At 37.9% G+C, this 15,042-nt stretch overlaps 1 protein-coding gene across 1 annotated transcript in view; it reads left to right on the top strand.

Annotated features, from left to right (window-relative positions):
• The first annotated feature begins 10,296 nt into the window (after positions 1-10,296).
• Positions 10,297-15,042, top strand: part of ATF7IP (activating transcription factor 7 interacting protein) — a 102,742-nt gene continuing 97,996 nt past the window's right edge. Inside the window, exon 1 of the mRNA XM_009290044.2 lies at positions 10,297-10,782. The gene's annotated coding sequence lies outside the window, so the exon portion shown is untranslated. The remainder of the gene's footprint in view (positions 10,783-15,042) is intronic.

Below are 15,042 nucleotides of genomic sequence, written 5' to 3'. Positions count from 1 at the left end.
AGTGTTCCTTGTCTCATGATCATTGTGGACTCTTTCTTTTCCCCAATAGTTTAAGTAGTTTTTATCTGTGAATTTCTTGCTGTCCTAAGTCACAGTTGAGATGTTTCTTGAAGTCAGCCTACTGGCCTGTGTAAATATAGGAATAATGGAGGGTTTCAGTAGATGGTCTACTGAGACTTCAATTCAGATGCATACAAACAGTAGTAGTCTCTCGTGAATTTCATTAGAGAAGGTTGGAAAATGGAAGCTCTGTTTTAAAATTTAACTTACGACTAGAATAATTGAACTTGCTGAGACAATACTGCAGTGTGTTGGCATGTCATCAAAAGAGGGCAGAGTTAAGGTTGTTTGGAGTTTTTATTATGTATTTAAGGGAAATCTAAACATAACAGGTTAAGTTGAAATCCATTCTGAATCTTTTTTAAATGCCTGATTTTCTTATTTATTTTTGATTTTTAGAGAAGCTGCATAGATGCCACCCTAAGAAGCAATAAGAAATTGTAGTGCCATGCTAATATAGGAATACCACATTAGTGTAGTTTCACTTTAATATTACCTGGACCAAAGCATTCTCAGATGAGTTATTTTACTCCTAGTTTTGTGTTTAAGTGTCAGGTTTTATTTTAAAATTAGTTGGGTTAATACATCTTAACATATTAACACACCTGTGTATGTTAACCGAAGTATATTGAAGTGAACTTTTGATTAAATGCATATGGTTTCTTACCATTCGCCTAGATTTTTTTACAACTACGTGTCTGTATTAACACATCAGTACCTCCGCATGTTCATGAAGCTTTCTGACAAGGTAAGACGGTTGACTGCAGCAACTGGAGTGTGACATGGGTTCTGTTTTCTCTGGCTCAGTGAAAGTGTTCTCTGAAATTTTTTTGCCAAGTAGTTATGCCTGTTCAAACCTATTTAAGTCAGAGTTTCCATATATTGAGCTCCAAGACTAAATGTTAGAGAATGCAGTGTTGTACAAGTGCAGCTCTTGGGTTCCGGATTAGAACCTCCTTAGGTTTTTGTTGAACTTCTAGGACTGGAGTTCAGAATTTGCCTTTTGATGTAGGAATTTTGTAGGTGCGCTAAACATAGAATTCTCTTCTGTTTAAAACATTGCTACTGTGGAAATCAAAGTGTATGTATATTTGTCATATAAATGAAATACTAAGTTTCAATTTTGAAATGTTACAAGTTACTGTAAATCCCTGTAACCTGAAGGTGTTCTATGTATGAAGTTCAGAGGAAGCAACATGGGGTTATAACTGGCTAATAGAAAATGTTTCTTTTGAATTTGTTGTAAAATTGATTTTTGATTTAATAATAGATCTCGGTGAAGAAAAGCTTCAGTGTAGTGGGTAATTTTAAATTAATTGTAATGAAGTTGTTCTCCAGTCTTCGCAAATTTGTTTTTGAGAGACTTGTCTTTTGAGCATTTGAACTTAAAGCATATTTTAATTTAGTCCTCTGAATCTGTACAGTATTATAAAAAATGATAATTAATGTAGCTGTTTACATGTATGTGGCATGTGCTTTTTCTTGTGTTGCAAATCATGCTTTTCCTTTTGTCCTTGTATTAGCCAGATGGTGTATTTCAAAATTTTTAAAGTTTGAAATACTGACTGTGGTGCTGATGAGTGCATCAGACAAATACTGCTGGCATGATTAATCAGTCCTGAAATAACCAGCTACAGCTGGCAACAGACATGCACAGTTACATAAGTTTAGACATTTTCATAAAAGAAGTGGATGGAGGACGTTCTCCCGCTTTTTGGGGGGGGCTTACCATGTTGGGCTAATTTTGGATCACAAAGACTATTTTTTTTGGTAGAAGGTTAGGAATAATTCAACGTTAATTTCCTTCAGGATCGCCCCATGTGCTCTTGCAGTTACTTTGTTTTTAAAATAGCAGTATTTGGATCTTGTAGAAGAGGTGTACATGAGGAAGTGAGGCAGATAGAGGAGCTCCCTCCAGAACTGATCCACTATTGCCTGCACAAAAGCACAACTGGGGCTAATGAACAGATATTAGAGAGGAAACTATTATATTTAGTTCTGGTTGTGTTAAAATTGTGTATTTGTTTGACAACCCCTCTGTCCCCCCTATAGGTTCCCAAACCAGTTCTTTAGGAACAAACTATTTGGTATCGTTACAACAAGATTCCAGCAAAATTGCTGAAGGGAATCTAGATATGTTTCCTCTTTGAAAAGTTACACAACATACTGCATCATTTATAAAGTATTAGATACTTGATTTCTGCAGGCACTGAAGTTCTGGAGTGTTCTTGGGTTTTTTGCTAGCTTCCTTATTTATAAATTGAATTTCCGTTTTTTCCCTCAAGGAAAACTGTTTTATTGGGCAACAAATATTACACAATATTTCAAAATAGGTGGTGCTGTAAAAAGGTATAGATCAGTTTCTTAAGCTTTTTTTTTTTTTTTAAGACTGAAATGAGGCTGCTCTTGAAAAGTATTCCCTAATGTTTGTCAGTTCTATGCATGATCTGGCTCTGTATCTGTGGCTGTTAATATGTGACATGGATTCTGAACTGCCTGGAGTCGGGAGGGATTTGAAGTATGCAATACAAATCCTGGATCACAGACCTAGCAGGGCTGCCTCTCGGTGGTTTTTGGTTTATTTTAGTTTTCTTTTTACCAGTGGAGCTCTGAGTAGCTGCAGTGTTGCAGCCGTGCATTAACCATTTCCTGCCTGTCAAAGAAACCATTCCTCTGGCCCCCCTCTGCCCGTGCAGTTTGTTGCAGTGTGGCAAAGAGGGAGGTGCTTTGCTGTATAAATGTTTTATCCACTGCTGAGTTGTCACTGAGTGGCTGGTCTTGAGTGCACATTGCAGCCATCTTAATCACATTTTCAGTGCAGCTGACACAGTGCAGTTTCAAAATGGCTGACAAAGTGCTCTTCATTACAGCAGTTTAGCTTGACTGTATGCAAATGAGCAGAGCTGTTGGCATCACATGCTCCAGACCTTAGAGGTAAGCACCAGCTCTGCTCTGCTGAGAAACAATTTCAAACTTTGTTTAGGCAAAATTAACTAATTCTAAGCTGTATAAAATATCTTAAAATATTGTCCTTTTTTTGTCAACAGGAGGGTGGGTTTTGGTGGGTGTGGTTTTGGTTTGATGGTTTTTGTTTTTGTTTTCCCTCCCCTCTCTCACTGAATTAATTCATAGACCTTTATCCTTTCTCAGTTACAGGGTTGATTGGGTGGGATAAGAGAGGTCAAAGGTCATACCCATATGTCTTGCTAATAAAATTATTTTGTTTTGGCTTACTTCCTTACCAGGCCAGAAGCTCTCACTTTATACTGCCCTTTCTCAAAAGCTTGCCTCATACTTTAACTAAAACATAAAATAAACTCTTTATGAACTTTGTTAAATTTTTGTAACCAAGTGGTTAGATTTACATTTGATTATCATATTTTCAACATGTAACTTTTTCCAGTGGTAGGTAAGAGCTACAAAACCTGCATAAATACATTGGAGTAGCAATGATTATGTAAATGTTAACTATTTTCCAGGTAGCAGTTATTTGCTACTCAAGAATAACACTACTATAAATTCTGTAGAACTACTACAAATGACAGAATGAAAGTTTCAAGGTAAATTATTCTTTTATTTCTTTTGTATAACTTAATTGAAATCTGAGTTTCAAAGTGCTAGTGGTTTCATATGGCCTAGTCTTTTCCTGTGTGCGTTACTTACGGGTTGGTGGCCTAGCTATCTGTCATGCTCAGCACTCATTAAAAGGTAATGGATAGGTGTCAGTGTCCAGGGACATGAAGGTGGGAGAAAAGCAGTGCTCAGCTTTTTTCTATTCCGGAGGGGGAGAACAGAAGAGGAGGAGGAGAAAGAAGGCACTTTTCCTCAAGACTCACTCATTTTCTTGTTGTGTGTCTGTCTCAAATACCTAGTTAAGGTCTTCATGGGATCTTAAGCTGGATATGAGTTAACTTGATTCATCGAATAGGGAGTTACTTGAAGTTCTCCAGAAACGTATCAGGAGAAGCAGAAGAGCTGGATAACTCATCAGGATGTAACTCATAGTATTTTCCTGTCTGAAATTGAACTTAGTGCTAAGGATGTGAAATTCAGTGCTAAACACCTAAATATTTAGTCCTTCTTCAATGTTTTTGCACATTAATTTGGTGGTTTTAGCATACTCTGTAACAAAGCACTTGGTGGTTAAATTAGTTTTTAAATATCTGTTCCCATAAATGATCTTCTGTAGTTAATGATAGTACACTGCTTATAAAGAAACGAAGTATTCTGGGCAGATCAGGTTCTCAGGAGATGTGGTTTCTCCATGTTTACCGTGTGCATTTGATACGAAGCAATTAATTAAAAAAAACCAGTAAAATACAGGATATTAAACCTAGGTTGATTGCTACTTCAGCTAACTGTAAATTTGTAAGTAATTGGTCATAGGATTTTCCTGCTTTAGGATAAAAGATCGGTGACAGGAATAATGTGAATGTGTGGTCACGGGCGATGATGAAATGCAGGTAGGTAGGTTGTTTTATTGCTAGTGGAATTTTGTTTAGTTTGATTTGAATAATGTAGTGAGATTTCCTTCTTCCCATCCCCCAAACAATAATCTTTCTGGTTTTCTGCAAGATACTGAATCAAGTCATTCTGACCCCAGTCTTATAAATGATTACTGAGGTTTGTTTGTGTGGTTTTTAGTCAGTTATTGTTGTTGATTAATTCCAGATGTTAATAACTCATACTGTTCAAAGCAAGCAGAAACAATTCATTCTTTATAATGAGATCATTGAACTCCTACTTTGTAATCATTGAAGGGGATGAAATGTTATGTCTAAAACATACTTTACCATACACATCCTCTGGTGGTTTTGTTGTTGGTTTTTTGTTTTGGGGGTGGTGTGATTTTTTTTAAAAGGAGCATATGAAAATTGTCAAGTGCTTTTGGTTCTGTTGGTTTTGGGGTTTTTGTTAACCCCCTCTTTAACGGGAACATGAAAAGGAAAAGTAGTGTATTTTTTGACATTTACTGTAAGGAGTGGTTCTTCACATGTATTACACTTGAATAAAATATTGTATGTTCACACCATGTCTTTCATACAGTTCTTTTTGTGCCTTTTTTGTTGCCCGTGTTTTTTTCTGTGAGCTGAGTAAGCTTACTCCCATTTTACAGAAAAGGCAAGGAGAGATTGCCAGAGTTCAGAGGAAAGCTCTTGTCTCAGTGTCTTCCCTTCCCTTTGGTTTTGGTTTACTTTGCTCTTTAACAGGCTGTTTTGAAAACAGCATCATTCTTGAAAGTGCTGTACAAAATGACTGGCCCAGCAGGCAGCTGTAGCATTTTGTTGTAGTGAGCTGGGTGGGTGGTGTGGTTTGGGTGTTTTTCTGGTTTTCTTTTTTCTTTCCTGAAGTGGGTGTTGGAATGCATAAAGTATGATAGGTTTTGAAACCTGTGTTGCATATGGAACACATCCCTATGTCCAGAAGTGCAAGTACACTGTAATGCTTGCTGTACAGTAGTACTGGTAGCTGACAGCATGATCTTTTCTCTGTTCTCTCCCATGGTGTTAATAGTTTGTTCTTTAGTAGTCAAAAAGAAAATGAAAAACACCAATTTACCTCCGTGGGAACAAGGCACTTCAGTGGATGCTAAAAAAAAAAATAAATAAACCCGCATTTATTAAATATGTAAATTAGATGTTCATGACTTGAATTAGAAACAGTTGTGTATAATGAATTAACAACTTCAACTGAATTGATCACTATACATTTTTAATGTGAGATGCATTGTCAGACTCTGCTCAGTGTTCTTGTGTCTGCATTTTCTCCACTTCTGAGACCTGCTGCATTCTAGAACAATTAGCTTTGTGCTGCCGATAGGTAAACTTGAAGGATAGGCTTTCAGAAGTAAATAAATTGCTAATAGGGTAGCAGTCTCAAATACATGAGACTTTCAAAGAGAAATACCCAACAATAGCTTACTCTGAAGGAGTCTATAGATTCACTTTTTTAAAATTCATTTTTTTGCAAATGGTATATTTGATTATAAGAAAATAATTCTACTTTATTTTCATTTGTGCTTCAACTATTTGGATAGTTTTTCATTACTAAATCATACTTGCTTGGAACCATTCTAACATGGCTTGATTATTTTTTATGTTCCTCTTAAAACTCAGAATTGTCTCAATTTGCACAGCTGCATCTTCTATTTTGGTAGGTATTTTGGGAGCAAACAATTTCAGGGAGGATTCGAAACAAACTGGAATGGACTGCTGAATTAACGCAATACTGTTTAATGCATGCAAATCACTTTCAAACAGCTGACTTGTTTGGTTCTTTAGGTACTAGAAATAAATGGTTACCAAGCACTTAGAACTGTTTTGAATCTTAAATAATCACATTATGACTATTATTAAACAGTTATTTTTAGTGTAAACTTAACTATGTTTTTCTCAAAAATGTAGTGTCTTCAAAGGAATTATGAGTAAGGCAAATGTTAATTTTTTTTTTCCCCTGCATTATCTTGATTTGCAGGTTAAGGTCTGTCAGGTTTTCAGTATTTGTTTAATAAATAACAAAATTCTTCATGTAAATTTCAGTGAGCAAAACATGTATTGTTTTCAAAGGAATTATGAGTAAGGCAAATGTTAATTTTTTTTTTCCCCTGCATTATCTTGATTTGCAGGTTAAGGTCTGTCAGGTTTTCAGTATTTGTTTAATAAATAACAAAATTCTTCATGTAAATTTCAGTGAGCAAAACATGTTTTTTTTCTAAAGTTGATAAGGAGTCAAACTGAGTATTTTCACTTTCCAAAAGAAAGGGAGTGCAACATTAGACTCTGTTGCTGCCTGGAAGTTATCCGTTTTAGATACTTTCTCACCCCTTTCCTACAGTAGAAAAGTGGATACTACTGTCAGCCCTTCCCCCCGCCCTTCCCTTTCCTGCCTTCCCTACTCCTTCTGTTGGTATAGGCTTCTGCTTGTAAAATATCTTGAAATAAATCACACTGGCTAAGACAATGGGTTGATAGTTCTCTACTTCAGAAATGAACATAATTTTCTGTGCCTTTCAAAGACCAATGTGAGAAAAACTTGGGAACTACCAAACTTCTGGCTGACTTATGTGAATAATTTGTTCTGTTTCATGCTTTGGAGAAGAGGGCAAAGTCTGAGGGGAAGGGGGTGTTTTGGACTGTGTGTTGCCTACAGAAGGCCCAGGGCCTTTCATTTTCTTTTCCTCTGTGGTGGGATTTTTTTTTTTCTTTCTTCCTTTTTGTGTGGTTTTCTTTTGTTTTTTTGGGTTTTTAGATCAAGCTACTAGCAACAGATTTCATCATGGTTTTTTTTTTTCTTTTTTGACAAACTTTGTCAAATGCTTTCATATCTAAAATTGTGTCTGAATTGGGCAAATCATTCTGTAGCAGACTTTTTTGTACCTTTCTATTCTGAAATGAATCAACTGACATTTAAAATTTGAGGATGTTGTCTTTGATACGTACCAATTGAAACCATACTGCTAATAGTAATTATTTCAAATGCAACTGGCCTTATTACCTTTGACTGTGACATCTGTTCTTTAAGGTCACTTCTGATGAGAGACTAGAAAATTGTGTGCATGTTGGAGGAAGAGTCCTGTTAACTGACTTTGAGAAGGCAAAGTCGTAAAAGCGCTCGGGTGTTTCCGCTGACTGCATGCTAAACATGGGAAAGGCAGGCAGACATTTTGGCTCTTTCTGTAGTGGCAATCACTGGAGAATATAATTGAGTATGCTATTGTTTATTCTCCCAGGTTAGACTCTTGCACTAAAAAAAAAAAACGACAAAAAAAACCTGCGACCCCCCGCCCCCAAAAAACCCCAAACAATGGAAACAAAAACACCCCCACCCAAATATCACGTTTTGGAAGCAGCTAAAGTGGTCCCTGTACTAGTTCTCAGGGTCCGTTGGTCCGCTCTCCCTGTGACAGGCAGACGTTGCTGCAGTTGGTTTGGGGCTTAGCAAGCCCTCCAGGTCACCTCTAGCTCAGAGGTAGCCCCCTGTGCCCTGTGTAACCGGGTTCGTGCGTTTCTAACTACTAAACCAATTGCTTCTCCTCTCCGTAAAAACATTTTGCGTTTGAAAACAGCTTTATCATAGCTAGTGGTGCAAGAAAGAAGGCGGCGCAGAGAGGAAGGTAAAGCCGAGGGAGTGTGGGTGAGTGCCGGAATGTTCTGGAAGCGGGGTGGTGCCTCCCCCAGACGGCAAATGGAGAGCTCGCCCTCGGTGCTGCCGGCAAGCTCTGGCCTGGACTTCCCTGAGCGGACTGGAGCCGAGAATAGAAAATGCTCCAAGTAAAGGCTCTTATTTTGCAGTATCTGTTTTACTGTGTTGAGAATCATACTATTATTCTGGTATTTGTGCACAAGGCTGTAGAGCTGGGCGGGGGAGTGGCTGTATGTGGGAAATACAAGGGGGGTTTTTTGTTCGCTTTTTTTTTAAAGCAGCATTGGTGCCCTTTCTTTTTAAGCTCAGAAGTTGTTCATCTGGTGATTCATTCTGCAAATGACAACAGCATCACTGAAAGATGTATTCTGCACAGCACTTAAATGTGCTAACATACACAAATCTGTCTGAAAGTAAGATAAATCAAAAGATACACATGATGTAAAAGCAGAGCAATACCAGATCACTTGTATAGTTAATGGCTGTCATTTTAATGTGACAGTCATTCTGGAAAAATAATTATTTTTCCCTTATACATTGCTTTAGGCTTTTGGATACAACAGCTGAGGATGAATTGTAACAAACAGTGAAGAGTAATTTGCATTACTAAATAATTTCAGACACAAAGTCAGTAGCTTTTTGACATTACAGATGAGCAAACTGTGTTATGCTCAAATAACCTAGAACCAGCCATACAGCAAATTATGCTCACAGTGGAAGAAAGGACATATAAAGTAATTTGACTATATATAGCCTTGACGCTGTTTGCATTCTAAAGAGGAACAATGCAGGGAACTAGAAGAGGCCCGTGGCACAAAGCAGGCTGTTCTGGTCCTGAGGCGGCTCTGCCTTTGCCCCACTGGAATCGACAAGCATCACTGTCTCCATCACTTTCCTTTTTGCGCTAAATGGTGCCAGGCTGCAACTACAGCAGTGTAGCTAGACAAACATTACTGTGGGTTTAACTTCATTTTATTTAGGGTTTCACAAATTCATGTTTATCGTTGGTATAATAAATAGTATGTTTATTTGCATTGAGTTGTTTCATGCTCTTAAGAGTTTGTTACGAGGCAGCAAATGAGAGGAAAAAGGTATTGGCGGATGATTCATCTTCCACATATGCACACTTAATAGTAAGCAAAGCCTGGCTTCTTTTTTTTCCCTCTGAAAAAATACAGTAACTTTTAGAATAAGCATTTGTAAAGTGTAATTCATTTATTGATATAATTGGATTTTGACTGGAAGGAAAAAAACTAAGAATTAAGAAATTAACTATTTGAAGTCAGAGTGAGGCTGAAATTGAAGCTTCTGCCTCTACCTGTCACTGTACCTTTTAGGTACTTGAAAAAGTCCACAGTTCCAGATGGGGGATTTTTTTCTTGATCTCCCTAATGAAGAAAAATTAAATGTGAAGTGGAAACAGTAAATTAAATGGCCAGACATGCTAAGTGTCAGCATTAGGTTAAAAATGGATCTGTCCTACTTGGAGCTCATACTTACTTATTTGTTATTGGTAGGTTGCAAAATACTGGAAGTATGAGTTTAAGAAAAGCTGGTTACTGAGCATTGAGCATACCCATTCGGTGTTATTTCAATTACTACAGAGCGCTCACCAGAATCGCTGTGAACAATGCAGTGTGTAGCATTCCTACTAGGAACAGGCTTCAAGGTGGAATTTCTTTTGCAGAGACTACTGTCAGGTTTTGTTTATATAAACAGTAAGAGCAGCACTTGACTTTTGACATGGATCTGGATTATTAGTAAGCAAATAACTAGACGATATATTCTAGAACCCGTAGTAGTCTCGCGGGGGCGGGGGGGAGGCTTTGCTCAGCAATATCCTGCTGCAATTTAGTCTTGAAATGAGGCCCCCTTTATGTAAATTTTTACTGGCGCCAGCTAGCTGTAACTGCAGTCTGGCTCCGTGTCGGCAGCAACTAACATGTGTCATGGACTTCTCCTGTGCATGGATTGCAGGAGCACGCTGGTTTCTGGACTGAAAGAGCCACACTGATGAAAGTGAAAAGATGTACAAAGGAACCTATGTGTAATTAGATTGCTAGTAAGTGAAAATACTGAGGAGATTTCAGCTCTTTTTTTTTTTTTTGTGTTGTCTTGCACTGTGCTGTAATAAATTTATGCTTGTTGGTACTACTGTGTGGTATGTGGGAGGTACTTCACTGCACATAGTTGCTGCAGTGCTAATAGTTGGCAGCACAGAAGGCAGTACAAAGAGTCCGACTGGAGGCAGTTGCAGTTGCAACGTTCCCTTGGAGGCTGTGGCATGCTCAGTGAGCTGCAGGGGCACTCCTGACATGTTCAGCCACTTGTGTGGAGAAGTGGGAGTTCCAGCAGGCTTTAACAAGCAGATGTAGGCTACTAGCTGAGAGGTAGAACAGCATAGCTCACGCTCGCTAAAAAATAGCACTCATGCTGCTACGTAAACAAAACAAGATCTTAGTATCAAGATGGCCGACCTGGAAGTCTACTTGTAGCTCGTGGTACTTATGCAAATGAGCTACGCGTCAGTGGCTTGCTCAGAGGAGGAATCTCATTTTGCACATGCCACCTTCTCGCCAGGTAAGAGAAGCAACTTGTTTTCTGCATTAATGTTTTAGAGGCCTTTGAAGTTATTTTTCCACTTAGGTGCCCATCCCCCATTTTGGCATAATGCCAGGAATTAAATTTAAATATAAGAGGCGTTTTCTGGGAAGCCCGGAAGTCATTTGTTCTTGCTGTAATTATTTTTGGGTTGCTGTTGTTATGGGGAGTGTTAACTAGCAATTATTGTAAAATGTTTACTTAAGGTAAAACTGAAGACTTTAAAAAAATATTAGAAATTTGAGTATGTAGTTTTTGCTCCTGATATTACTGGTTTTGTTTGGTTCAAACCTCTACTGTTTTGCTACTGTGTTATTTTTGTCTCTATAGTGACACCAGTTGATGCACATGGAGGCTTAGCAATGCTGTGAGCTTACTCCTGAAAAGGGTGCAGAATTAAGAAGGTTGAATCCACCAGTGGTGGGTTTTTGGCTTCATGGTATTATGAAGAAACTTCGTTATCCTGAACGTAGTCTGAATTATCTTCTTTTTGAGATGGCAAAGGTGTTAAAAGTATTGGACACTGAACTGTTGTCCATGTATCTTTTAGTATAAATGCACATTCTCAAGTGCATTTATATAAACTTTAAACAGGTGTATTTGTAAATAGGGAAACAGATCAGAATGTGCTATTTATCTGATCTCCCCCCTCAGAAGACAATAAGCTTGCCTTAGAGCAGCAAATTTTAACAAAATTACGGTATTGCTAATTACATAATATACTGTATTGTGGTTATGCATGTAGTGCATGAAATGACTGCATGGGGCAGATGTGCTAGTTCTGTATGAATGTATCTGCATTTCTATTTTACAAGTCAAAAAAGTTGTGACAGGGTGGGAGACTGGAAAGGGGAGATGGTAAAAGAAAATGACTGGATCTGGGAAGTCTCTGTGCTAGAGAAAAGAGATAATTGGAGATGCATGAATAGGCCAAGGAAAACATGGTCACTTAAACATAGACAGCAGCTTAAGATAGGGATGTGGAACTGGCAGTGGACGGGCCTGGTTCAGCTGAAAGAAAAATGAGATTAATCGAAGAGAATAAAAAGGTAGAAGGGCAAAGTAGGTAGGTAGATTTTTTTGAGCTTAAAATGGCGGTGATAGGGACTAAAAGTATTGGAGCCATTATGAAATGGACTGTGAATTAAGACCGATAGAGAAGATGTAAATATGCTAGGAAAGAGAACTATAACGGGTTGATGTTGCGGAGGGGGGAATTTAATGATAATAGAGAAAGGTATACTTCTGCATTGATACAGCAGAGTAAAATGCTGCATGCCAACAACTTGGGCCAAATAGGTCTTTTTTTGTATGTGTATCATTTTTTTTGAAACATTTTAACTTTTTTTTTTAGTGATAACTTAAGATTTGATATGGGACACAATTTTGTTTGTCACTTAGAAGTCTGGTTATATGCATGTCCAGACTAAAGTACAAAAATGGTGTGTGGGTGTGTGCGCGTGTGAGAAATTATGTAAATAGGTATATGGTAGACTTCCCCAAATAAATTACATATAGTTAACAACTATAAATGTTGTCCATAAAGGGCAAATTCTGTTAAAATCCATCTTGCTTTCATTACAGTGTGAAGGAGGAAATTCAGGGCCCCTCCCTCCTTTTCTGTAAAGTGTAAGTGCGAGGATGGTAGAAGAGAAATGGCATTGAGTGGGGCATGAAAAATGTAGAAAACTGATTAAAAGAAACAAAATGTTCCTGAGAAAAAACCTTGACTAGTAAGGCAAAGGATAACAAAGGTGAGATTGTTAAAAATTGAGAAGTAGTGCTAACAGTAATGTAGGTGACAATGATAACGTGATTCGTAGTGAAAGAGAAAAGGCAGAAGATTACAATAAATATTTTGGGGGGTTTTTTAGAGAGAAGTGAGATTACATTATAATATCTCACAGGTGACTTAAGTACTTAAAATCTAGAAGTTACAAGGAAGATTCTGAGAGTCCATGATAGACATTTCTTAACAAAGCCTATAAGCAAGTCTTTGTAATCTGCACCCAGGAGTTCTAAAAGAACTGGCTGAGAATATCTCTTTTCTGAGGTGTCCCTCCCAATAACTTAAAATACAATGGAAATTCCAAAAGACCTTGAAGACGTCTTATTTTAAAAGGTCAAACAGGATGACCTAAATAACTATTAACCTCACATCAATCCTGGGGAAAAATAATGGAGGGATTCAGTAAATGTAAAAGAATATTATTAGAATTAATGCTGAGGTGGTTTAATGGAAATAAAACTTTATTAAAAAAAAATTCTAATGTAATTTTGTTTTAGAACAAGGTTCCTTGGTGTAAATACCCAGTATGTATAATACAATTATGCCTTGATACAGTCTTTTTCTTAAAGAACAAATAAACCCCCCCCCCCCCCATCAATAAAACATTACATTAATTAAAAAGCTTTCTAAAGCTTTTGAAGGGGAGAGGAGTAGGAAGCATGCTCCAAGTAAAGTTTCTTTATGGTGTTGTAAAGCAGTTACTTCTGTTAACTTGTAGAGGATAGAAAGATCGACTCTTGCAGAGTTATCTGGATCATTTGCTTAGTGGGACCCACTCAAACAGTCTGCTATTGCACAGCAAAATCTGAAGTTGTACTTTTAGAAACCTTCCGTTATAGAACATACCTGCTTAATAGGAAACCCTACCCTGGAATTAAGTAGGCATCACAGAGACAAAAAAGTGAGCTACAGTCCCAAATAGAAAGTTAATGCAGAGGGGCTGAAATTCTGTTGAATACAGAGAAAGAGTAAGGAAGTCATACACTTTACTCTATTAATCTGTCTTGGTTATATTAATGATGTGAATTCTGCATCAATACAGGTTACAGTCCTGTTGTCCATATGGGTGGGGGTTTGGGGTTTGGTTTTTTTTTTGCAATGTTGAAAAATTAGGAAGGGTCTGGGGAAAAGGCACAAAAATCACTCTGCCTCAAGAACACAAAATTGTAAAATAATTTAAAAGTTAAACTGATAATTTAGGTTGGAAGGGACCTCTGGAGGTCATCTAGTCTGACATCTTCTTCAAAGGAGGGTAACTTCAAAACTAGACCAGGTTGCTCCAGGGTTTGTCAAGGTGAGGTCTGAAAATTGACAAGGGTGGAGATTCCACAACTGCTCTGGACAAGTTGTTTCAGTGTTTGACCACCCTTGTGGTGAAGAACTGTTCTCTGTATCTATCTGGAATTTCTCTTGCTGCAAGCTGTATGTATTTCCTCTTGTCAGTGTGCTCTGCATCTCTGAAAGCAGTCTGGCTTTGTCTTCTCTACGAAAGCCAATTAGGTTGTTGAAGAGAGCAATTAGTTCTCCTCACTTAGCTATCTATTCTTCATGCTACACAAATTCAGCTCACTAGTCTCACCTCATCTGTCATGTTCTCCAGCCCTCAACCATCTTGGTGGTCCTCCACTGGACCTGCTTATCAATCTCTTTCGCATTTGGGGTCCCAAAAGTGGACGTACCATGCTTCAGATGTAGCTTCACAGGTGCCAAGCAGAGTGGAATAATCATTTCCTTTGATCTGCAGGCTGGTTTTGCTTATGCAGCCCAGTCTTGAGTTTTAAAAGGAAGAATTTAGTATAAAGCAGTAATTCCATTGAATATGTTCCTTCAGAAAGCAAAAATGACTACTAAAATAGGCTCTCCAATCGGGGGGGGGGAGTAATGAGAAGCTGGAGGCAGACCAACTAATATTTAAAAATGGTGCTTTTTTTTTTTTTATTATTACGGTGTGATTGAGTAAAGGAAGCAGTGAATTTTCTTTCTTTGTGTTTTGTCTCTTTCCAGAAAGACATCTGATGTTGATTTGAAGACAGGCTTAAAAGAATGGCCAACCTATGGCACTTAGATGGAATATGTATTTGGAACAGCTGATGTGTGACTTGCCCGCCAGGGCAACTCTGCAGCTGGGTTGCATGGGATAATACTGGCATGAAGTGTTCCATGTAATCTAAATTTCTGGTTATTGGATACAGTTACCTACTAGGGACTGTTAACAACCTTTATCACTAGTGTGACTCGGAGCTGGTTACGTATTTAGCCAAGCCCAGCCTTAAACTGATGTGGTGAGACCCCACAGAAGTTGTCTAGATCTTCTGTCCAAGAATAATTTCTGGACCATCTCATCTTGTGGCTCTTAGCCAGATAAGATATTTAGATGATGAGGTCAAGAAAGTTAGCCAGCTTTGCATTAGTCAAGTGCCTTTCTGGTTTCAGCAAATGTATGGCTAAGG

This window comes from Aptenodytes forsteri, unplaced genomic scaffold, assembly GCF_000699145.1.
Source record: "Aptenodytes forsteri isolate BGI_AS27 unplaced genomic scaffold, ASM69914v1 Scaffold284, whole genome shotgun sequence".
Classification (NCBI taxonomy): Eukaryota; Metazoa; Chordata; class Aves; order Sphenisciformes; family Spheniscidae; genus Aptenodytes; species Aptenodytes forsteri.
The sequence above is the reverse complement of the archived record's forward strand: the minus strand, read 5'-3'. Positions and strand labels throughout refer to the sequence as shown.